Here is a 25,035-nt window from a genome sequence, read left to right as displayed (position 1 = left end):
GCCAAAGCAGAGGAAACAATGCAATGACAGCACCGCGTGATGCACGTGGGTGCAGACTGAATCACGCAGAACAGTGGGGAATGATAATTCAAAAGTGTGTGACCTCAATTCTCAGATGGCAACAGCTGAAACACTCAGCTACAACTCCAGAAACACAAGGCTGGCTTTGTCTTTATGACAAGCAATGTTCTAGAAGCAACGTTTGAAGAGAAAATATGTCTGATTTACATGACTGTCTGTCACCGTTCTGTTTGAAATTCAGGAGGGACACACCGAAATGACAGGAAGTTACTGCCAAACAAAAATTTATTAAAATTAATTCCGTGTGACATTTAACTTGAATTAACTTTCAACTTAAACCATTTGTAGCCATGTATGAAACATATTTTAAGTTTAGACTTGCTGAGCTCATGCAGTGTTTTCTGTATGAATTTCTGTCAGTGCAGAGTTGAGTAACACAATCTTTTCATCTTCTGTCAATTAGTGGAAACAATCCCCAATGGATTACTGAAGTTATATCAAAATATATCACCAGAGGTCTAGTCATAAAACTTTTACTAGATATCAATACTTCATTATACTTCATATAATTAGAGCCTTGTGGTTGCATTGCTGTTTATGACTCAGGAAAATAGTTCTGATCAAGCAGGTGAATCTCCAGTTAGTACTTACACTAAACTTACATATGCAAGTCAAATCTATGACTTAGGTGAAGATTATAACTAGATTAGCAAACATTAGGATGCATTAAAGATTTGCCACATGCTAATTTGCAAATATTAAAAACAAACCTTTTGGTGAAGGCTTTGAACCAGTTGAGGGAACAAAAAAGAAAACATTTAGCAATCAATATATTGCCCGGAACAAAAAAGACAGAAATGTTCATACTTTTTAAAGTTCTGGAACAGAAACGTTCATTTGAAATAATGGCAACCAGTCAAAAATATTATTTATTTGTTATACATCCATCCATTTTCTGAACCCACTTATTACAGTTAAGTGTAGGTGGGAGGAAGCCGGAACACACAGATGGAAACAACACAAACACTGGAAAACATGCAAACTTCACACAGAAAGGATCAGGTTGGAAGTGAACCAGGGGTCTTCAGTGTTAATCACCACTAAACTGCAGTGTTGCCCTTGTTCTTTGATTACAAAGTAAATTATTTTCTGCTTACAATAACTTAGTGGGGTTTTTTAAAGGGCCTTTATTGTCACTGTACATACATACAATGAAACTTGACTTCTGAATTTAACCCATCCTAGTTACATTTAGACACAACCCAGCCATTAGGAGCACTGGGCTGCCACAATCCGGCACCCGGGGAGCAACTACAGATGTCACTATATCAATTTCATTAATGTTTGATGGACAAATTAACATATAAAGAGGAATAATGTTAGAAATGATTAGCTAACTCCAGTTAGACTAAACAAAGTGACCAGCATCGTCTAGCTTGTTAACTGTGTCATTAGTGATTAACCAAAAATATCATGTATTAAAAAGATATTACCATAATGTCCAAAAGAAACACATTGTTATGTCACACAGCCTTACGCTTAACATGATAATCTTGAACGACGGTCACTGCTGAAACTGAATTTGGAAAGATACACACACAATGGATGCTGCAGAAAGTTGGTGTCGTTTTTATCTGTAGAAAGTTTTTCATTAGGCTTTAGTCAGTGTCATATGTGAAACAAATGGGATGATTTCATTCTGTCAGACTGTTACACTGAAGGAGAGTGAAATCCATCCTCAGAATCTGCCAAAGTTTGATAAAATTGAAGACATGGAGATGTTCACCTTCCTCCATGAGCCTGCTGTGCTGTTTAACCGCAAAGAGCGTTATGCAGCATGGATGATCTACATAAGGCAACAAAAAGTACATACAGTAGTGTTCAGAATAATAGTAGTGCTATGTGACTAAAAAGATTAATCCAGGTTTTGAGTATATTTCTTATTGTTACATGGGAAACAAGGTACCAGTAGATTTAGTAGATTCTCACAAATCCAACAAGACCAAGCATTCATGATATGCACACTCTTAAGGCTATGAAATTCAAGGGCATGTCCTTTTCAGCATAAGGCAACATGACCTCTTCAAGTATTTTGACATATCCAAACTGATCCATGATACCTGGTATGCGATATATAGGCCCAACACCATAGTAGGAGAAACATGCCCATATCATGATGCTTGCACCACCATGCTTCACTGTCTTCACTGTGAACTGTGGCTTGAATTCAGAGTTTGGGGGTCGTCTCACAAACTGTCTGCGGCCCTTGGACCCAAAAACAACAATTTTACTCTCATCAGTCCACAAAATATTCCTCCATTTCTATTTAGGCCAGTTGATGTGGTCTTTGGCAAATTGTAACCTCTTCTGCACGTATTTTATTTAACAGAGGGGCTTTGCGGGGGATTCTTGCAAATAAATTAGCTTCACACGGGCGTCTTCTAACTGTCACAGCACTTACAGGTAACTCCAGACTGTCTTTGATCATCCTAGAGCTGATCAATGGGTGAGCCTTTGCCATTCTGGTTATTCTTCTATTCATTTTGATGGTTGTTTTTCATTTTCTTCCACGTGTCTCTGTTTTTTTTGGTCCATTTTAAAGCATTGGAGATCATTGTAGATGAACAGCCTATACGTTTTTGCACCTGCGTGTACGTTTTCCCTCTCCAATCAACTTTTTAATCAAACTACGCTGTTCTTCTGAACAATATCTTGAACCAGGCTTTCAAAGAGAAAAGCATCATCCTTAATAAGGGACACCTGATTCACACCTGTTTGTTCCACAAAATTGACGAACTCACTGACTGAATGCCACACTACTATTATTGTGAACACCCCCTTTTCTACTTTTTTTTACTAATAGCCCAATTTCATAGCCTTAAGAGTGTGCATATCATGAATGCTTGGTCTTGTTGGATTTGTGAGAATCTACTGAATCTACTGGTACCTTGTTTCCCATGTAACAATAAGAAATATACTCAAAACCTGGATTAATCTTTTTAGTCACATAGCACTACTATTATTCTGAACACTACTGTTGTGTGGGCCGCTGAAGAGGAGGTACTGCTGGCCCACCACCACCAGAGGGCACCCTGCCTGGAGTGCGGGCTCCAGGCACCAGAGGGCGCTGCCATCTCACAGGAGCAGCCGGGGTGACAGCTGTCACCTGCGACAGCTGTTACCAATCTTCTGATCCGCAGCGGTATATCTGCAAGACGTCATCTCCACTTCTCTGCCGAGATATCGCTCTACCAAGGAGGTAACGAATCCAGCCAAACAGATTATCTTTTGACCGTTAAATACTTTTTGCCTTTACACAGAAAGAGAAAAGAACAGCAGGAGACTGTATTTTGGATAAGTACTCACATTCCTGCACTACAGTGTTTTTCCTGACGAGAGGTGGAGGTGGTTTTCCACCTTACGTGTTGCTGGGTGCAGGCGCACCCACATCTGACTGTTTCTGTTCCTCGCCAGCAGTACCAGATCCGACAAGCGGAGGCAGTGGCCACCTGGGAGTTCGGGACTTGGCGGCTCCAGTATTCCCGGGGTTCGGTGGCGGAGGAAATCGTGTGGTTCCGGTTCTGCTTTGGACAGACGTCTCCTATCTTTGAGCCTGCCCACATGACACCTTTGTGATTCGGCTTATTGTCTGTTATTATAATCGGTTGTGTTTGTTGTGCTTGTTTCACAACAGTAAAAGTGTTATTTGACTTCCTCCATTGTCCGTTCATTTGCACCCCCTGTTGTGGGTCCATGTTCCTACACATGGACCCCGAGGGGCGTCAACCGGCTGTTGAACGGCCAATGGAAGAACAGGGCGCACAGGCGTCCACAGGAGGAATGATCGGTGAGTTGCAGCGAATCCTCACCGCTTTCACGACTCGGTTAGATTTAATGACCGAGCAGAACGTCCTCCTTAACCGCAGGGTGGAGGCTCTCGCCGCGCAGGTGGAAGCGCGCCCTCAGGGCGCTGCTGCGGCTCTCCCTCCTGTCAACCCTGTGCGTAACAGTGACGTTCCACAGGTCATTCAACGACCCCTCCCACCTTCCCCGGAAGCATACATAAGCCCTCCAGAGCCGTACGGAGGTTGTGTGGAGACGTGAGCGGACTTCCTTATGCAGTGCTTGCTCGTCTTCGCACAACGTCCTGTCATGTACGCGACTGATGCCAGCAAGATAGCTTATGTAATAAATCTGCTTCGCAGTGAGGCACACGCTTGGGCTACAGCGCTCTGGGAGCAGAATTCACGGCTCCTTCAGACATATGATGGGTTTGTGAGGGAGTTCAGAACAGTGTTCGATCACCCTAATAGAGGAGAGACCGCTTCAGCCGTGCTGCTGTCGATGAGACAGGGGCGCCGGAGCGCAGCTGCCTATGCAGTCAACTTCCGCATCGCGGCAGCGAGGTCCGGCTGGAATAGCACTGCCCTCCGTGCCGCCTTTGTAAACGGACTGTCGTTGGTCCTAAAGGAGCACCTGGTGGCTAAGGATGAACCGCGGGACTTAGATGGGCTTATTGATCTGGTTATACGATTAGACAATCGGTTAGAAGAACGCCGTCGGGAACGAGGTGAAGGGCGTGGCCGGGCACGCGCCGTCCCTCTCCCTTCCGGTTCCGACCGAGCTCCGCCCTCCCCACGCTCCACGGCCCCTACGCTCTGTGTGGTTACAGCTACCCCTGCTGACGAAGCTATGGACACGAGCAGGGCCACATTTAGACCCCCGGATAGACAGAGGAGGCTGGTCCACGGAGCGTGTTTTGTTTGTGGCTCGATAGAGCATCAGGTAAGGGACTGCCCCGAGCGGTTAAACACCAATGCCCGCCCCTAGAAACTGGGCTAGGGGTGGGCCGAGACATTCACGTGGGACACACCCATATTGCCACACGACTCCCAGTTACAATCCTTTATGAGGATTTAACCCTTCAGGCCCCAGCACTGGTGGACACGGGCTCTGAGGGGAATTTGCTAGACAGCAAATGGGCCAGGGAGGCAGGGCTCCCTCTGGTGGCACTTACTTCACCTGTGCAAGTACGGGCACTAGATGGCTCCCTACTCCCTTTAATCACACATAAGACACCTCCAGTAACTCTGGTGGTGTCAGGGAACCACCGGGAGGAGATCGAGTTTTTTGTGACTCCTGCCACCTCCCGCGTGATTCTCGGGTTCCCCTGGATGTTAAAACACAATCCCGGATCGATTGGCCGTCCGGGGTAGTGGTTCATTGGAGCGAGACCTGCCATCGGGTATGTTTAGGTTCCTCGGTTCCTCCCGGTTCCCAGGCTAAGGAGGAGGTCAGAGTCCCGCCCAATCTCGGGACGGTGCCGGTGGAGTACCATGACCTTGTGGACGTGTTCAGCAAGGATCTGGTGCTCACCCTTCCCCCGCACCGTCCGTACGATTGTGCCATTGATTTGGTTCCAGGCGTTGAGTTTCCGTCCAGCAGGCTGTACAACCTCTCACGACCTGAGCGCGAATCAATGGAGACCTACATCCGGGACTCTTTAGCTGCCGGGTTGATCCAGAATTCCACTTCCCCGATGGGTGCAGGTTTCTTTTTTGTGGGAAAAAAGGATGGCGGACTACGTCCATGCATTGATTACAGGGGGCTGAACGAAATCACGGTTCGTAACCGATACCCATTGCCCTTGTTGGATTCAGTGTTCATGCCCCTGCATGGAGCCCAAATGTTCACTAAGCTAGATCTTAGAAATGTGTATCACCTGGTTCGGATCCGGAAGGGAGACGAGTGGAAGACGGCATTTAACACCCCCTTAGGTCACTTTGTGTACCTGGTCATGCCGTTCGGTCTTACAAACGCCCCCGCGACGTTCCAAGCATTGGTTAATGATGTCTTGCGGGATTTCCTGCACTGATTCGTCTTCGTATATCTAGACGATATACTCATCTTTTCTCCGGATCCTGAGACCCATGTCCGGCATGTACGTCAGGTCCTGCAGCGGTTGTTGGAGAACCGACTGTTTGTGAAGGGCGAGAAGTGCGAGTTCCACCGCACTTCTTTGTCCTTCCTGGGGTTTATCATCTTTCCTAACTCCGTCGCTCCTGATCCGGCCAAGGTCGCGGCGGTGAGAGACTGGCCCCAACCCACCAGCCGTTGGAAGCTGCAACAGTTCCTCGGCTTTGCTAATTTCTACAGGAGGTTCATTAAGGGCTACAGTCAGGTAGTTAGCCCCCTGACAGCTCTGACCTCCCCAAAAGTCCCCTTCACCTGGTCGGATCGTTGCGATGCCGCGTTCAAGGAGTTGAAATGGCGCTTCTCGTCTGCACCCGTTCTGGTGCAGCCCGATCCTAGTCGCCAGTTAGTGGTTGAAGTGGACGCCTCAGACTCAGGGATAGGAGCTGTGCTTTCCCAGAGCGGGAAGACCGATAAGGTCCTTCACCCGTGTGCCTACTTTTCCCGCAGGTTGACCCCGGCTGAACGGAACTATGACGTCGGCAATCGAGAACTCCTTGCGGTGAAAGAGGCTCTTGAAGAGTGGAGACATCTGTTGGAGGGAACGTCCGTGCCATTCACGGTTTTCACTGACCACCGGAACCTGGAGTATATCAGGACCGCCAAGCGGCTGAACCCCAGGCAAGCCCGCTGGTCACTGTTGTTCGGCCGTTTTGACTTCCGGATCACCTACCGTCCCGGGACCAAAAACCAGAGATCGGATGCCTTGTCCCGGGTACATGAAGATGAAGTCAAAACGGAGTTGTCGGATCCACCGGAACCCATCATCCCGGAGTCCACTATCGTGGCCACCCTCACCTGGGACGTAGAGAGAACCGTCCGGGAGGCCCTGGCACGAAGCCCGGACCCCGGAACTGGGCCGAAGAACAGACTCTACGTCCCACCAGAGGCTAGGGCTGCAGTCCTGGACTTCTGTCACGGCTCTAAGCTCTCCTGTCATCCAGGGGTGCGAAGAACTGTGGCAGTTGTCCGGCAGCGCTTCTGGTGGGCGTCCCTAGAGGCCGACGTCCGGGATTATATCCAGGCCTGCACCACCTGCGCCAGGGGCAAGGCTGATCATCGCAGGGCTTCGGGACTGCTCCAGCCGCTGCCCGTGCCCCATCGCCCCTGGTCCCACATCGGCCTGGATTTTGTCACGGGCCTCCCGCCGTCCCAGGGCAACACCACCATCCTCACGATAGTGGACCGATTCTCCAAGGCAGCCCACTTCGTGGCCCTCCCGAAGCTCCCGACGGCCCAGGACACAGCGGACCTCCTGGTCCACCACGTCGTCCGGCTGCATGGGATTCCCACAGACATTGTCTCCGATCGTGGTCCCCAGTTCTCCTCGCAAGTCTGGAGGAGCTTCTGCCGGGAACTGGGGGCCACGGTGAGTCTCTCATCCGGGTATCACCCCCAGACCAACGGGAAAGCAGAACGGGCCAATCAGGAGGTGGAACAGGCCCTGCGTTGCGTGACGGCCGCGCACCCGGCGGCCTGGAGTACCCATCTGGCCTGGATCGAGTATGCCCATAACAACCAGGTGTCGTCAGCCACCGGCCTCTCCCCTTTCGAGGTGTGTCTGGGGTACCAACCTCCTTTGTTTCCGGTGGTTGAGGGAGAGGTCGGTGTGCCCTCGGTCCAGGCCCACCTGCGGAAGTGCCGTCGGGGGTGGCGTGCTGCCCGTTCTGCTTTGCTGAGGGCCCGGATGAGGACGAAGGCCCATGCAGACTGTTGGCGGACCCCGGCCCCTACGTATCGGCCAGGGCAGGAAGTGTGGTTGTCTACTAAGGACATTCCCCTCCAAGTGGACTCCCCTAAATTGCAGGAACGGTATATCGGTCCGTTTAAGATCCTCAAGGTCATCAGTCCAGCCGCAGTGAGGCCGCTGCGGATCCATCCCGTTTTCCATGTGTCCCGGATTAAGCCACATCACACCTCACCCCTCTGTACTCCGGGTCCGGCACCACCTCCTGCCCGGATCATCGATGGCGAGCCGGCTTGGACTGTGCCCCGGCTTTTGCATGTCCGAAGGATGGGCCGGGGCTTCCAGTATTTGGTGGACTGGGAGGGGTACGGCCCCGAAGAACGCTCCTGGGTGAAGAGGAGCTTCATCCTGGACCCGGCCCTCCTGACCGATTTCTACCGCCGCCACCCGGACAAGCCTGGTCGGGCGCCAGGAGGCGCCCGTTGAGGGGGGGGGGGTCCTGTTGTGTGGGCCGCTGAAGAGGAGGTACTGCTGGCCCACCACCACCAGAGGGCACCCTGCCTGGAGTGCGGGCTCCAGGCACCAGAGGGCGCTGCCATCTCACAGGAGCAGCCGGGGTGACAGCTGTCACCTGCGACAGCTGTTACCAATCTTCTGATCCGCAGCGGTATATCTGCAAGACGTCATCTCCACTTCTCTGCCGAGATATCGCTCTACCAAGGAGGTAACGAATCCAGCCAAACAGATTATCTTTTGACCGTTAAATACTTTTTGCCTTTACACAGAAAGAGAAAAGAACAGCAGGAGACTGTATTTTGGATAAGTACTCACATTCCTGCACTACAGTGTTTTTCCTGACGAGAGGTGGAGGTGGTTTTCCACCTTACGTGTTGCTGGGTGCAGGCGCACCCACATCTGACTGTTTCTGTTCCTCGCCAGCAGTACCGGATCCGACAAGCGGAGGCAGTGGCCACCTGGGAGTTCGGGACTTGGCGGCTCCAGTATTCCCGGGGTTCGGTGGCGGAGGAAATCGTGTGGTTCCGGTTCTGCTTTGGACAGACGTCTCCTATCTTCGAGCCTGCCCACATGACACCTTTGTGATTCGGCTTATTGTCTGTTATTATAATCGGTTGTGTTTGTTGTGCTTGTTTCACAACAGTAAAAGTGTTATTTGACTTCCTCCATTGTCCGTTCATTTGCACCCCCTGTTGTGGGTCCATGTTCCTACACTTTCCCAACAGGATATCTCGGCCAACGTCATGGACCCCGAGGGGCGTCAACCGGCTGTTGAACGGCCAATGGAAGAACAGGGCGCACAGGCGTCCACAGGAGGAATGATCGGTGAGTTGCAGCGAATCCTCACCGCTTTCATGGCTCGGTTAGATTTAATGACCGAGCAGAACGTCCTCCTTAACCGCAGGGTGGAGGCTCTCGCCGCGCAGGTGGAAGCGCGCCCTCAGGGCGCTGCTGCGGCTCTCCCTCCTGTCAACCCTGTGCGTAACAGTGACGTTCCACAGGTCATTCAACGACCCCTCCCACCTTCCCCGGAAGCATACATAAGCCCTCCAGAGCCGTACGGAGGTTGTGTGGAGACGTGAGCGGACTTCCTTATGCAGTGCTCGCTCGTCTTCGCACAACGTCCTGTCATGTACGCGACTGATGCCAGCAAGATAGCTTATGTAATAAATCTGCTTCGCAGTGAGGCACACGCTTGGGCTACAGCGCTCTGGGAGCAGAATTCACGGCTCCTTCAGACATATGATGGGTTTGTGAGGGAGTTCAGAACAGTGTTCGATCACCCTAATAGAGGAGAGACCGCTTCAGCCGTGCTGCTGTCGATGAGACAGGGGCGCCGGAGCGCAGCTGCCTATGCAGTCGACTTCCGCATTGCGGCTGCGAGGTCCGGCTGGAATAGCACTGCCCTCCGTGCCGCCTTCGTAAACGGACTGTCGTTGGTCCTAAAGGAGCACCTGGTGGCTAAGGACGAACCGTGGGACTTAGATGGGCTTATTGATCTGGTTATACGATTAGACAATCGGTTAGAAGAACGCCGTCGGGAACGAGGCGAAGGGCGTGGCCGGGCACGCGCCGTCCCTCTCCCTTCCGGTTCCGACCGAGCTCCGCCCTCCCCACGCTCCACGGCCCCTACGCTCCGTGTGGTTACAGCTCCCCCTGCTGACGAAGCTATGGACACAAGCAGGGCCACATTTAGACCCCCGGATAGACAGAGGAGGCTGGTCCACGGAGCGTGTTTTGTTTGTGGCTCGATAGAGCATCAGGTAAGGGACTGCCCCGAGCGGTTAAACACCAACGCCCGCCCCTAGAAACTGGGCTAGGGGTGGGCCGAGACATTCACGTGGGACACACCCATATTGCCACACGACTCCCAGTTACAATCCTTTATGAGGATTTAACCCTTCAGGCCCCAGCACTGGTGGACACGGGCTCTGAGGGGAATTTGCTAGACAGCAAATGGGCCAGGGAGGCAGGGCTCCCTCTGGTGGCACTTACTTCACCTGTGCAAGTACGGGCACTAGATGGCTCCCTACTCCCTTTAATCACACATAAGACACCTCCAGTAACTCTGGTGGTGTCAGGGAACCACCGGGAGGAGATCGAGTTTTTTGTGACTCCTGCCACCTCCCGCGTGATTCTCGGGTTCCCCTGGATGTTAAAACACAATCCCCGGATCGATTGGCCGTCCGGGGTAGTGGTTCAGTGGAGCGAGACCTGCCATCGGGTATGTTTAGGTTCCTCGGTTCCTCCCGGTTCCCAGGCTAAGGAGGAGGTCAGAGTCCCGCCCAATCTCGGGACGGTGCCGGTGGAGTACCATGACCTTGTGGACGTGTTCAGCAAGGATCTGGCGCTCACCCTTCCCCCGCACCGTCCGTACGATTGTGCCATTGATTTGGTTCCAGGCGTTGAGTTTCCGTCCAGCAGGCTGTACAACCTCTCACGACCTGAGCGCGAATCAATGAAGACCTACATCCGGGACTCTTTAGCTGCCGGGTTGATCCAGAATTCCACTTCCCCGATGGGTGCAGGTTTCTTTTTTGTGGGAAAAAAGGATGGCAGACTACGTCCATGCATTGATTACAGGGGGCTGAACGAAATCACGGTTCGTAACCGATACCCATTGCCCTTGTTGGATTCAGTGTTCACGCCCCTGCATGGAGCCCAAATGTTCACTAAGCTAGATCTTAGAAATGCGTATCACCTGGTTCGGATCCGGAAGGGAGACGAGTGGAAGACGGCATTTAACACCCCCTTAGGTCACTTTGAGTACCTGGTCATGCCGTTCGGTCTTACAAACGCCCCCGCGACGTTCCAAGCATTGGTTAATGATGTCTTGCGGGATTTCCTGCACCGATTCGTCTTCGTATATCTAGACGATATACTCATCTTTTCTCCGGATCCTGAGACCCATGTCCGGCATGTACGTCAGGTCCTGCAGCGGTTGTTGGAGAACCGACTGTTTGTGAAGGGCGAGAAGTGCGAGTTCCACCGCACTTCTTTGTCCTTCCTGGGGTTTATCATCTTTCCTAACTCCGTCGCTCCTGATCCGGCCAAGGTCGCGGCGGTGAGAGACTGGCCCCAACCCACCAGCCGTTGGAAGCTGCAACAGTTCCTCGGTTTTGCTAATTTCTACAGGAGGTTCATTAAGGGCTACAGTCAGGTAGTTAGCCCCCTGACAGCTCTGACCTCCCCAAAAGTCCCCTTCACCTGGTCGGATCGTTGCGATGCCGCGTTCAAGGAGTTGAAACGGCGCTTCTCGTCTGCACCCGTTCTGGTGCAGCCCGATCCTAGTCGCCAGTTAGTGGTTGAAGTGGACGCCTCAGACTCAGGGATAGGAGCTGTGCTTTCCCAGAGCGGGAAGACCGATAAGGTCCTTCACCCGTGTGCCTACTTTTCCCGCAGGTTGACCCCGGCCGAACGGAACTATGACGTCGGCAATCGAGAACTCCTTGCGGTGAAAGAGGCCCTGGCCCTGGCACGAAGCCCGGACCCCGGAACTGGGCCGAAGAACAGACTCTACGTCCCACCAGAGGCTAGGGCTGCAGTCCTGGACTTCTGTCACGGCTCTAAGCTCTCCTGTCATCCAGGGGTGCGAAGAACTGTGGCAGTTGTCCGGCAGCGCTTCTGGTGGGCGTCCCTAGAGGCCGACATCCGGGATTATATCCAGGCCTGCACCACCTGCGCCAGGGGCAAGGCTGATCATCGCAGGGCTTCGGGACTGCTCCAGCCGCTGCCCGTGCCCCATCGCCCCTGGTCCCACATCGGCCTGGATTTTGTCACGGGCCTCCCGCCGTCCCAGGGCAACACCACCATCCTCACGATAGTGGACCGATTCTCCAAGGCAGCCCACTTCGTGGCCCTCCCGAAGCTCCCGACGGCCCAGGACACAGCGGACCTCCTGGTCCACCACGTCGTCCGGCTGCATGGGATTCCCACAGACATTGTCTCCGATCGCGGTCCCCAGTTCTCCTTGCAAGTCTGGAGGAGCTTCTGCCGGGAACTGGGGGCCACGGTGAATCTCTCATCCGGGTATCACCCCCAGACCAACGGGCAAGCAGAACGGGCCAATCAGGAGGTGGAACAGGCCCTGCGTTGCGTGACGGCCGCGCACCCGGCGGCCTGGAGTACCCATCTGGCCTGGATCGAGTATGCCCATAACAGCCAGGTGTCGTCAGCCACCGGCCTCTCCCCTTTCGAGGTGTGTCTGGGGTACCAACCTCCTTTGTTTCCGGTGGTTGAAGGAGAGGTCGGTGTGCCCTCGGTCCAGGCCCACCTGCGGAAGTGCCGTCGGGTGTGGCGTGCTGCCCGTTCTGCTTTGCTGAGGGCCCGGATGAGGACGAAGGCCCATGCAGACCGTCGGCGGACCCCGGCCCCTACGTATCGGCCAGGGCAGGAAGTGTGGTTGTCTACTAAGGACATTCCCCTCCATGTGTCCCGGATTAAGCCACATCACACCTCACCCCTCTGTACTCCGGGTCCGGCACCACCTCCTGCCCGGATCATTGATGGCGAGCTGGCTTGGACTGTGCCCCGGCTTTTGCATGTCCGAAGGATGGGCCGGGGCTTCCAGTATTTGGTGGACTGGGAGGGGTACGGCCCCGAAGAACGCTCCTGGGTGAAGAGGAGCTTCATCCTGGACCCGGCCCTCCTGACCGATTTCTACCGCCGCCACCCGGACAAGCCTGGTCGGGCGCCAGGAGGCGCCCGTTGAGGGGGGGTCCTGTTGTGTGGGCCGCTGAAGAGGAGGTACTGCTGGCCCACCACCACCAGAGGGCACCCTGCCTAGAGTGCGGGCTCCAGGCACCAGAGGGCGCTGCCATCTCACAGGAGCAGCCGGGGTGACAGCTGTAACCTGCGACAGCTGTTACCAATCTTCTGATCCGCAGCGGTATATCTGCAAGACGTCATCTCCACTTCTCTGCCGAGATATCGCTCTACCAAGGAGGTAACGAATCCAGCCAAACAGATTATCTTTTGACCGTTAAATACTTTTTGCCTTTACACAGAAAGAGAAAAGAACAGCAGGAGACTGTATTTTGGATAAGTACTCACATTCCTGCACTACAGTGTTTTTCCTGACGAGAGGTGGAGGTGGTTTTCCACCTTACGTGTTGCTGGGTGCAGGCGCACCCACATCTGACTGTTTCTGTTCCTCGCCAGCAGTACCGGATCCGACAAGCGGAGGCAGTGGCCACCTGGGAGTTCGGGACTTGGCGGCTCCAGTATTCCCGGGGTTCGGTGGCGGAGGAAATCGTGTGGTTCCGGTTCTGCTTTGGACAGACGTCTCCTATCTTCGAGCCTGCCCACATGACACCTTTGTGATTCGGCTTATTGTCTGTTATTATAATCGGTTGTGTTTGTTGTGCTTGTTTCACAACAGTAAAAGTGTTATTTGACTTCCTCCATTGTCCGTTCATTTGCGCCCCCTGTTGTGGGTCCGTGTTCCTACACTTTCCCAACAACTACTGTAGATAAAGTATCAGTTTACAAGAAATATACCCCTGACTAAACAATGCAGCACTGTGAACGTCTGTTCTCTGTTACTCCTTGTTAACGTACAGACCTACTCTGGCCTCTTCTGTGTGACCGTTAATCCCTACAAGTGGCTGCCAGTCTACAACCAAGAAGTCGTTGTTGCCTACAGAGGAAAGAAGTGGAGTGAAGCTCCTCCTCACATCTTCTCCATCTCTGACAACGCCTACCAGTACATGTTAGCAGGTACACAGTCTGTTTTAGCTTTCATCTTCAGGCCTGTTGATACTGATTTCTGACTGATTTTGACAGTTTTTTTGCCAGCAGACAGAGAAAACCAGTGAATCCTCATTACGTAAGTCATACAGTCACATTCATCTCTTCACTGTTGGAGGATCACTGGTCCCGGCATGAGATTTTTCTGTCTTTTATCCATTCAGCAGAGAATCTGGGGCTGGAAAGACTGTCACCACCAAACGTGTCATTTAATACTTTGCCAGCATTGCGGCTGTTCCAAGTGCCGGGAATAAAAATCCTACTGCTGAGAAGAAGGTTTGCAGTTAAAATAAAACATTTATTTATTGTAAATACTTGAGACTAAATCTGAAAGTGTTTATTTGTTGAAATCAGGGCACCCTGGAGGATCAAATCATCCAGACTAACCCTGCTCTAGAACCATTTGGCAATGCCAAAACCATCAGGAATGACAACTCATCCAAATTTGTGAGTATTATTCTGAGTGCAAATACTAAATTAAAGTGAATTAACTTGACTCAAATGAATGACATTTCTGCTTAGGGTAAATTTATCCATATTCACTTTGACAACCGAGGAAAATTGGCATTTGCTGATGTAGAAACCTGTAAGTAAAAATGTGTGTGATGTTTAAATAACTACATCATTTAAGTGTCAACAAAATAACTAATCAGCATAAAACAATTCCTTCTAAAAGATCTTCTGGAAAAGTCTCGTGTGACCTAGCAGCTAAAAGCTGAGAGAGACTACTACATTTTTTACCAGATCCTGTCTCAGGCAAAGCCTGAACTTCTGGGTGAGCTATAGAACCATTGAGTACCATTACTAACATGAACCACTTTGAATGGGCATTAATTACATGTACTGCAATTTCATGTACAATTTCATGAGATAAACCTTTTGTGGATATATTTTTAGAAATGCTACTAATCACCAACAACCCCTATGACTACACCTTCATATCCCAGGAAGAGATAACAGTGGCAATGATTCAGAAGAACTGATGGCCACTGATGTGAGCTCAAGTGTGACTAAATGTTAATAACATTAAACATTCAGCTTTTGCAAAAGCAGAAAAACATCTGCTAATATTTAGGGGAAGCCAGGGTACAGTGGATCAGAAATATTGTTTTGTGGCAGCATAAACACATTATGCATAGGTTTAGGTCATTCTATTGTGGATTTAATACAGCAAGTTATTGTTTATAAGGCTGTGTTATTTATGTCCCTCTAAGTGTAATTTATAGGCGTTTAAAATCGATTTTAAAAGCTGTGATTCACTGTGCCCCAGACACTATTCATGGGGCACAATGAATCAGCTTAGATTGTAATGACAAAACACATGATTATAAAGATTTCTTCAAAATTATTAAATATATGCTAATGCATATACAAACTATGATCCAGCAAACAGCTATGTAATGTGTGAGTTAGAAACTATTATAAATACAACTGTCATAATTTCTGTTCAAACGTGAAAACAGTTGTTTAAATACACAAATTATAGAAATAATTCATGGAAATATAAAGGTTTAAGCTTCAACAAGTAATATTTGTCATCCACTTGATACTGGGGCTTAGTAAATCACTTTCTAGACTGATTCACTGTGCCCGATTCACTGTGCCCCGAAGAATGGTACTTAGATGTTCTAACCTTTACATTTTGTTGCTTAAGTGACTATGCTGTTAGTGCACTGTCTAAGGCTGTTTATGAAAGGATGTTCCTATGGATGGTGATGAGAATCAACCGATCCCTGGAGACCATGTAGCCTTGTCAGAGCTTCACTGGTGTGCTGGACATCGCTGGATTTGAGATCTTTGAAGTTAGTCTAGAAATAATATATTATCTATATGATGAATAGTCAATTTTTTTGAGTGAAACTAGACCTAGCCATGCTGTGGATTATCTCTTTACAGTTCCAACACCTTTGAGCAGCTGTGCATCAACTTCACCAATGATAAACTGCAACAGTTTTTCAACCATCACATGTTTGTGCTGGAGCAGGAAGAATACAAGAAAGAGGGCATTGAATGGAGTTTCATAGATTTTGGAATGGATTTGCAAGCCTGTATTGATCTCATTGAAAAGGTGAGAATTTGAATTTTAAAATATTTAGTCAGAGATCAACCCATCCATTCATTTTCAATACTCAGTTACTCCAGCAGTCATAGGGCGTGAGGTGGGGTGTACACCCTGCACAGGACGCCAGTCTGTCACAGGGCCACATATAGACAGACAAACTCTTTCACACTCGCACACATCTACGGTCAATTTTAAGTTTTCAATTAACCATCCTGCATGTCTTTGGATGTGGGAGAGAGAACCTACTCAAACACGGGGGAACATGCAAACTCCACACAGAAAGGGTTTGAAGCGACCCCACGACCTTCTTGCTGTGAGGCAACAGTGCTAACCACTACGCCACTATGCTGCCTTAGTCAGAGATCAGCTAAATTTAAAATATAACATTGTATAAACACTGGTATCGTTGTTTTCTCAGCCCATGGGTATCATGTCCATCCTTGAAAAGGAGTGCATGTTCCCCAAGGCCATTGATACCACCTTTAAAGCAAAGCTCTACGACAACCACCTGGGAAAATCGGCTAACTTCCAAAAACCCAGGATTGTCAAAGAAAAACCAGAGGCCCATTTTACCCTGATGCACTACACTGGAACTGTTGACTATAACATCAACTGGCTGGTGAAGAACAAAGATCCTCTGAATGAGACTGTGGTTGCTCTGTACCAGAAGTCTAATCTCAAGCTTTTAGCAACCCTTTTTGCAAACTATGCAGGAGCTGATTCAGGTATGTATTGGTTTACAAGTTACTAATATCTTACTTACATACAATGAAAGTACTGTGGATAATTATATCATAGGTGTAAATATTTTTGTTCATTATGTTTTATGCTACTGCAGCTCTTTCAAATGTATTCAATTGATGTTATGTTAAAAATATTTGAATTAAAAATGTATTTAGCTTACAAGTCTGGTGGCAAGGGCAAAGGTAGTGGAGGAAAGAAGAAAGGTTCATCCTTCCAAACTGTTTCTGTTTTGCACAGCATAAGAAGATCAATTTTATCTTCTGTCTCTGAGACATGAGCTAATTAAAAGTTTTTCTTTTAAATTCAGCCTGTAAATGAAACAAAATTCCAGCTTTTTTTCTGACTAGAGAATTAGATTTCATGTGTGAATAAAGTGTTACTTTCCTTTATGAGAGGCTGGCTAATGAGGTTGTCAGCAGCAGCACTGCTGAATATTAATAGCTGGAAATCTCCGACTACTCAGAAGTTTGAAGGCTGAAAAAACATTTCTGAAAATACTGACAATTTTTTTTCTGTTTCAAACACCACTAGAGACATTCATCACGAAATGCCCCGCACGCAGTATTATTTTCCATGTAAAGTGCAGTAATATGTACTTGAATGGGGTGGGTATTTGGTTGAAGCCTTATGTGTTTGATGTAAACTGGGATTGGCATAATATTTATTTAGAGGATGTGACCATAAAAAGTCGGTCACGGTCGCCAGCCTTCAAAACAAATGCAACCACTGGTGACCTTAAACGGAGGTCAAGGTCACCGGCCTTCAAACCCATGCGAGGTACTCCTCCAAGGCACGTACCCACCAAGTATGAAGTTTCTACGAGCAAAAGGTGCTGAGCTACGTTGTGGCAAAGGATTTGACAGTTGTGATCATTGGTGACCTTGAAAAGTAGGTCAAGGTCACTGGCCTTCGAACCCATGCGAAGTACTCCTCCAAGTAGTAAAAGAAGTGGAAAATAAGTATTTGGTCACCACAAACAAGTAAGATTTCTGGCTCTCAAAGATCTGTAACTTCTTTAAGAAGCTCTTCTGTCTTCCACCTGTTACCCGTATTAATGGCATCTGTTGGAACTCATCTGTATAAAAGACACCTGTCCACAGCCTCAAACAGTCAGACTCCAAACTCAACCATGGCCAAGACCAAAGAACTGTCGAAGGACACCAAGAAGAAAATTGTAGATGTGCACCAGGCTGGGAAGAGTGAATCTACAATAGTCAAGCAGGTTGGTGTGAATAAATCAACTGTGGGACCATTTGTAAGAAAATGGAAGACATACAAGACCACTGACCACCTCCCTCGATCTGGGGCTCCACACAAGATGTCATCCCGTGGGGTCAAAATGATCATGAGAACGGTGATTAAAAATCCCAGAACTACATGGAGGAACCTGATGAATGACCTGCAGAGAGCTGGGACCAAAGTAACAAAGGCTACACACTACGCAGAGAGGGACTGAGATCCTGCAGTGCCAGGCGTGTCCCCCTGCTTAAGCCAGTACGTGTCCAGGCCCATCTGAAGTTTGCCAGAGAGGATATGGATGATCCAGAAGAGGATTGGAAGAATATCATGTGCTCAAATGAAACCAAATAGAACATTTTGGTAAAAAGTCAACTCGTCGTGTTTGGAGGAAGAAGAATGCTGAGTTGCATACCAAGAACACCATACCTACTGTGAAGCATGTGGGTGGAAACTGTTATGTGGGCCGCCCGAAGAGGAGGTACTGCTGGCCAACGCCAGAGGGCGCCCTGCCTGTAGTCAGGTTTCAGGCACCAGAGGGCGCAGTCACCACCCAAGAGCCAGGACTACCAGCTGTCAGAAATCTCTCATCATCATCCCATCCCATATAAGACTGGAGGAGACACCACATCTCTGCTGAGATATCAGTTTACCACTCAGATAAACTCTCAGCCGTTTGACTGTGCCGTACGCACGTGATCTTTTTCTGAGTGTTTGCAGGAGATCCTGGTGACTGCTTTCAGCTGGTGCTGAGTTTTGTGGTCCGTGTAGGAGTGACGTTCTTCACCCCTCACTCCAAAACGGATAGGTAGCTCTCAGGCTCTGCACTACTGTGTTTTTGTGTCGGAGGTGGAGATTCTCCCACAAAAGGAACTGAACTGAATTGCTGATTGTTCTGCTGGGTGTGCACACACCGACCATTAACCTGTCTTCTGTTCCTGCCAGCAGTACCGGATCTGACAGCTGAAGTAGAGGCCACGTGGGGACTCGGGACTTGGCGGCTTCGGTTTGCTGCAGGTCTTCGTTGGTGGCGGAACCTTGTGGGCCCCGGCTCTTCTCTGGATAGGCGTCTCCTACCCTCAGACCTGCCCACACGTCACCTATTGACATTTGTAATTGACTGTCTAAAAATAGTATTCGACCTGTTGTGCACATTTGCCACAATAAATTGTATTTATTTGACTACCCATTGACCATTCATTTGCGTCCCCTGTTGTGGGTCCGTGTCATTACACTTCCCCAACAGAAACGTCAAGATTTGGGGCTGTTTTTCTGCAAAGGGGACAAGACGACTGATCTGTGTTAAGGGAAGAATGAATGTGGCCATGTATCGTGAAATTTTAAGCCAAAACCTCCTTCCTTCAGTGAGAACATTGAAGATGCAACATGACTGGGTCTTCCAGCATGACAATGATCCCAAACACACCACTCGGGCAACGAAGGAGTGGCTCTGTAAAAAGCATTTCAAGGTCCTGGAGTGGCCTAGCCAGTCTCCAGACCTCAACCCCATAGAAAATTTATGGAGGGAGTTGAAAGTCCATGTTGCCCAGCGACAGCCCCAAAACAACACTGCTCTAGAGGAGATCTGCATGGAGGAATGGGCCAAAATACCAGCTACAGTGTGTGCAAACCTGATGAAGACTTACAGGAAACGTTTCACCTCTGTCATTGCCAACAAAGATTATGTTACAAAGTATTGAGTTGAACTTTTGTTATTGACCAAATACTTATTTTCCACCATAATTTACAAATAAATTATTTTAAAATCCTATAATGTGATTTCCTGGATTTTCTTTTTTTTCTTTTTGTCTCTCATAGTTGAAGTGTACCTATGATGAAAATTACTGACCTCTCTCATCTTTCTAAGTAGGAGAACTTGCACAATCAGGGACTGACTAAATACTTTTTTACCCCACTGTAAGTGTCCACAAAATGTCCTTTATGTTAAATTAGTTTTATTTTATTGGACTAATAGCAACAGTGGGACTATTGGCAGTTAACTGTAATTAAATCTGTGCTGTATTTAGGAGAACCTGAACAAGCTGATGACCAACTTGAGGTCTACTCACCCTCACTTTGTGCGCTGCATCATCCCCAATGAGACCAAGACTCCCGGGGCCATGGAGAATCCTCTGTAATGGTGTGCTGGAAGGTATCAGGATTTGCAGAAGGGCTTCCCCAACAGGATCCTCTATGGAGATTTCAGACAGAGATACCACTGACATATTCATTTCAGTCATAGATTTTAAACAAATTTATTAAAATGATTAGTTGACCACAGTGGTGGCTGGTGAAAAAAAGTCTTGGTGGGGCTGCTGTACCAATAGATTTCCTTGCCTTGTCAAGCCCGGCACCAGAAAAAAATATTAAGGGGGCGATAAGTTTATCACAGGGGGCGGGGTCGCCCCCCCCCCCCCCAAAAAAAAAGTGCGCACCGGAGGGTACGTGCCTCTGAGTGTGCGTAATGAATTGGTTGCGCTCCTGGAAAGCTCATGTATTTAAGCTACACCATTGTAAGAGACTGACTGAGTAAGAGTAAAGAGTGATGACTCAGGATCCTTGCCCTCTGCTGCACTGACAAGCGCAACCCTCAACCTATCAAATCGCTTGAACACAGACACGCCATATCCGTTTGTTTTAAAATGAATTACTTTAGTTAATTAATTTGGTTTATTTGTTAAATACGTGATATTATTGAATAACAAATATTTTGCTATATTTTCCAGTATTTCTTTTTCTTTCTTTTTTCTTTTTCTTTTTTGATAACTCTCACATCCAAGGGGGCGGGGTTGATGATGTGAGGGGGCGTCGCCCCAAACGCCCCCTCGTGGCTCCGGGTCTGTGCCTTGTCTAGTTGAGGTATTCAAATGAACAGTCGGAAAATTACTACAATTCTACAATAATCATTTCATGTCCTTCTCAAAATCAGCAGTTTCACAGATAAAGTTAACCATTTACAGCTATATTAGGCCTCATTTATACTTTGGAAAGGAACAGTATCAAATACAATACAACACTCAAGAACTTTAAGCAAGGAACATTTCATCATTTGACAACAATTACACACATGGTACACCAAACTGTACTGCACTGCCATTATCTTAAGCCAAACAGACCATAGGATTTCACAATGACACCCCCTGAACAGAATAGAAAATATCACCAAATTTAGACTCTTTCAAAATATGGAAAAAAATTCCTCAATTGACAAAAGAACATTATGTACATACTACAATATTCACACCACCTTCCAAAAAAGAGAGAGAAAGAGAGAGAGAGAGAGAGAAAGTGTGTGTGTGTGTGTGTGTGTGTGTGTGTGTGTGTGTGTGTGTGTGTGTGTGTGTGTGTGTGTGTGTGTGTGTGTGTGTGTGTGTGTGTGTGTGTGTGTGTGTGTGAGAGACAGTGTTATGGAGATGAGATTTAAAGGACTGTATAGGGATTGCTCGTGATGGTAATAAGCCTCTTTCACCCCCAGGGCCTCGGTCAGGACACAATAACAAGTGGTTCAGTTTAGGCAGTTTACTGAACAGTTGCAGGCACATGTGAGTTACAGGCAAAAAAGGGTATCTGGGGAGGAGAATGCACATGAGTGTGTCTGTGTGGTTCTATGGAATACAAACAAAAAATCACAGTCATGAATATAACAGATTAGCTTCAGTCATATAGTATGCAATGCTGTTGCATTTATACTCCCCAGGTTAACATAACATGTAATCAGAACTCAATAATCTAAACTAGTGAAATAGCTGAACAATAAACCCCAATCAACCATTTCAGCATCCTTACAAAGTACATAATGATGTAAACCAGGGGTAGGCAACCTGTTCCAGAAAGAGCCATGAGGGTGCAGGTTTTCTTTGCAGCCACTGAGTCCACCAGGTGATTTCACTGATTAACTGATTCCATCTGCTCAAAGTGATATTAATCAGTAAAATCACCTGGTGGAGTCAGTGGCTGCAAAGAAAACCTGCACCCTCATGGCTCTTTCTGGAACAGGTTGCCTACCCCTGAAATAAACCATGGAGGAAAAGTGATGTCCGCAGCCTTAAACGGTGTTAACAAGCTTAATTACGAGGTCTGTTAGAAAAGTACTGGACCTTTTTATTTTTTGCAAAAACCTGATGGATTTGAATCACGTGTGCTTGCATGAGCCAACCTTGAACCTTCCTGTGCATGTGTGAACTTTTTCATGCCTGTCGATTGCGTCATTTCCTGGTAAGCAGCCTTTGTGTGGGACGTGTGTCGTGCGCTCGGTGGATTTTCATTTCAAGGAAAAGGACGGAACGACTGGAGCAGCGCCGCATCAAATTTTGCCAGAAACTGGGCGACAGCCAGGTGGAAACCATTAGGATGATTCAGACGGCTTTTGGTGACGATGCTTTGGGCATCACACATTAAGGAGCGGTACAACCGGTTTAAAGACGTCCGCACAACGGTGGAGAGCGAGCCATGCCCCGGGCGGCCATCAACATGCTGAAATGACCAGATCATTTCCAAAGTGAACGCTGTGGTGATGTGGGACCATCGTGTGACTATACGAGAAATTGCGGAAGAGGTGGACGTCAGCACTTTTTCGGCACATTCCACTGTGACAGAAGATTTGGCCATGAAAAGAGTGGCTGTGAAATTCATGCTGCTGCTGACGGCGGCGCAAAAGCGCCTCCGTGTTGGAAGTCTCACAGGACATGCTGTGACATGCCCACCTCTTCCACAATTTCTCAGATAGTCACACGACTGAAAAGTCACCAAAAGCCGCCTGAATCAGCCGAATGGTTTCCACCTGGCTGTCGCCCAGTATCTGGCAAAATTTGATGCGTTGCTGCTCCAGTCGTTCCGTCTTTTTCCTTGAAATGAAAATCCACCGAGCGCACTACATGTCCTCACATAAAGGCTGCTTACCAGAAAATGATGCAATCGACAGGCGTGAAAAAATTCACGCATGCGCACGAAGGTTCAAGGTTGGCTCATGCAAGCATATGTGATTCAAATCCATGAGGTTTTTGCAAAAAATAAAAAGGTCCGATACTTTTCTAACAGACCTCGTACACATCAAAATGCCTGCCGCTGGAATGCCCCTGTTGCCAGGAGCCCCAGGCTCCTCGCCGTATTACACTCTGAGCTTGCTGCAGCTCTGCACGCAAATCCAGTAACACTGGCCTTGGTAAATATAACTGGCTAATGAGCCAATTATTGTTATTTGCAAGTAAATCTTCGCCTTCCTTGAATACACGCTCACATCGGAACGCACTATTTGCAAGGTCCTCTAACAATGCTAATCCAGCCACTGTTAGTGCCATTTTACCCATCATTTTGTGCATGTTTTTATAGCCACCCATATAATTACAAACACTTCGGTGTGTTAATTGTTTATAAGTGTGTCTCTGATGTGCACATCACTCTGATGACTTCATGCTTTCACCGTATTAACAGTGTCCCAGCATCACCTCTACGTCTCTGCAGTGGAACAATAGCTGTAGAAATGTGCATTCGCCAGCCATGATTTTTGCATGATGCACCGCACATTTCCAAGTTCATTTCACTTTTGATACATCTGAACATTCATGTAGAGATGGCCATATGCCACATTTTTGTGTGTACGCACCTTAAACAGAGAGAAAAAACAGAATCAGGCATCAGAAAGACAAGAAATACTGTATAATTTGCCGGCATGAATCAACAAGAAAAACAGAAGAAATACTAAGGTGATCACCGGCCACTAGCTCTAAGATTCACTAAAAGACCCAGAATTTAGGTAAAGTTGAGGCCACGGCACGCTCCGTTTCCTAATAAAATGAATTAAAAGAGTAAAAAGCGTAAAACAAAACTATAACAGTATGCTAGCATGAAAGGGAAAATAAGTGCGTCTTAAGTCTGGACTTGAAAGTCTCCACAGAATCTGACTGTTTAATTGATGCAGGGAGATCATTCCACAGAACAGGGGCACAATAAGAGAAAGCTCTATGACCTGCAGACTTCTTATTCACCCTAGGGACACAAAGTAGTCCTGCACCCTGAGAACGCAAAGCCTGGGCCAGTACGTAAAGTTTAATTAGGTCAGCTAGGTAGGGAGGTGCCAGTCCGTAAACAGTTTTATAGACTAGTAGCAGAACCTTAAAATCTGATCTCACTGGGACAGCAAGCCAGTGAAGGGATGCCAAAATGGGTGTAATGTGGTCGAACCTTCTGCTTCGTGTCAAAAGTCTGGCTGCAGCATTTTGAACCAATTGGAGAGCCCTAATGCTAGACTGCTGTAAACCAGAAAATAGAACATTGCAGTAGTCCAATCTAGAAGAGATAAACACATGGATCAGGGTCTCAGCATCAGCCATAGACAGGATGGGACGAATCTTTGCTATATTTCGCAGGTGGAAGAAAGCAGTCCTCGTAATATTTCTAATGTGGAGGTCAAAGGACAAAGTAGGATCAAAAATTACCCCAAGGTTTCTCACTTTGTCAGTGTGATGTATGACACACGAGCCTAGGCTGAGCGTTAACTGGTCAAATTGATGTCGATGTCTCACTATACCAAGAACCATCATTTCAGTCTTATCAGAGTTTAAAAGTAGGAAGTTTCTAGACATCCAACGTCTCACTGATGCAAGGCAATCTTCTAAGGATTTTATGTGAACGGGATTACCAGCAGTTATCAGCATGTATAACTGAGTATCATCTGCATAGCAGTGAAAGGTAATCCCAAAACGCCGCAATATGTGCCCAAGGGGTGCTATATAAAGGGAGAAAAGCAGGGGGCCTAAGACAGGCCCCTGTGGAACCCCGAATTTCATGTCACTAAGGTTAGAGGTAGTGTTACTGTACAAAACACAGTGAGAATGACCGTCAAGTATGACGTCAGCCATGCAAGGGCACTCCCAGTAATCCCAAAATGATTTTCCAGCCTATCAAGTAGAATATGATGATCTACGGTATCAAATGCAGCACTGAGATCTTTTTCCAGAATTTTAGAGCAAAATGATAGATTTGATATCGGCCGATAGTTTTTCAATACACTAGGGTCAAGATTAGGTTTCTTAAGTAATGGTTTAATCAC

The 25,035-nt window shown here is 48.1% G+C and overlaps 1 pseudogene; it reads left to right on the top strand.

The window, feature by feature from the left end:
• The first annotated feature begins 1,709 nt into the window (after window positions 1–1,709).
• LOC117521247 lies at window positions 1,710–20,209 on the top strand (annotated as a pseudogene).
• Window positions 20,210–25,035: the final 4,826 nt, after the last annotated feature.

This window comes from Thalassophryne amazonica, chromosome 12 (assembly GCF_902500255.1).
Source record: "Thalassophryne amazonica chromosome 12, fThaAma1.1, whole genome shotgun sequence".
NCBI lineage: Eukaryota > Metazoa > Chordata > Actinopteri > Batrachoidiformes > Batrachoididae > Thalassophryne > Thalassophryne amazonica.
The sequence above is the reverse complement of the archived record's forward strand: the minus strand, read 5'-3'. Positions and strand labels throughout refer to the sequence as shown.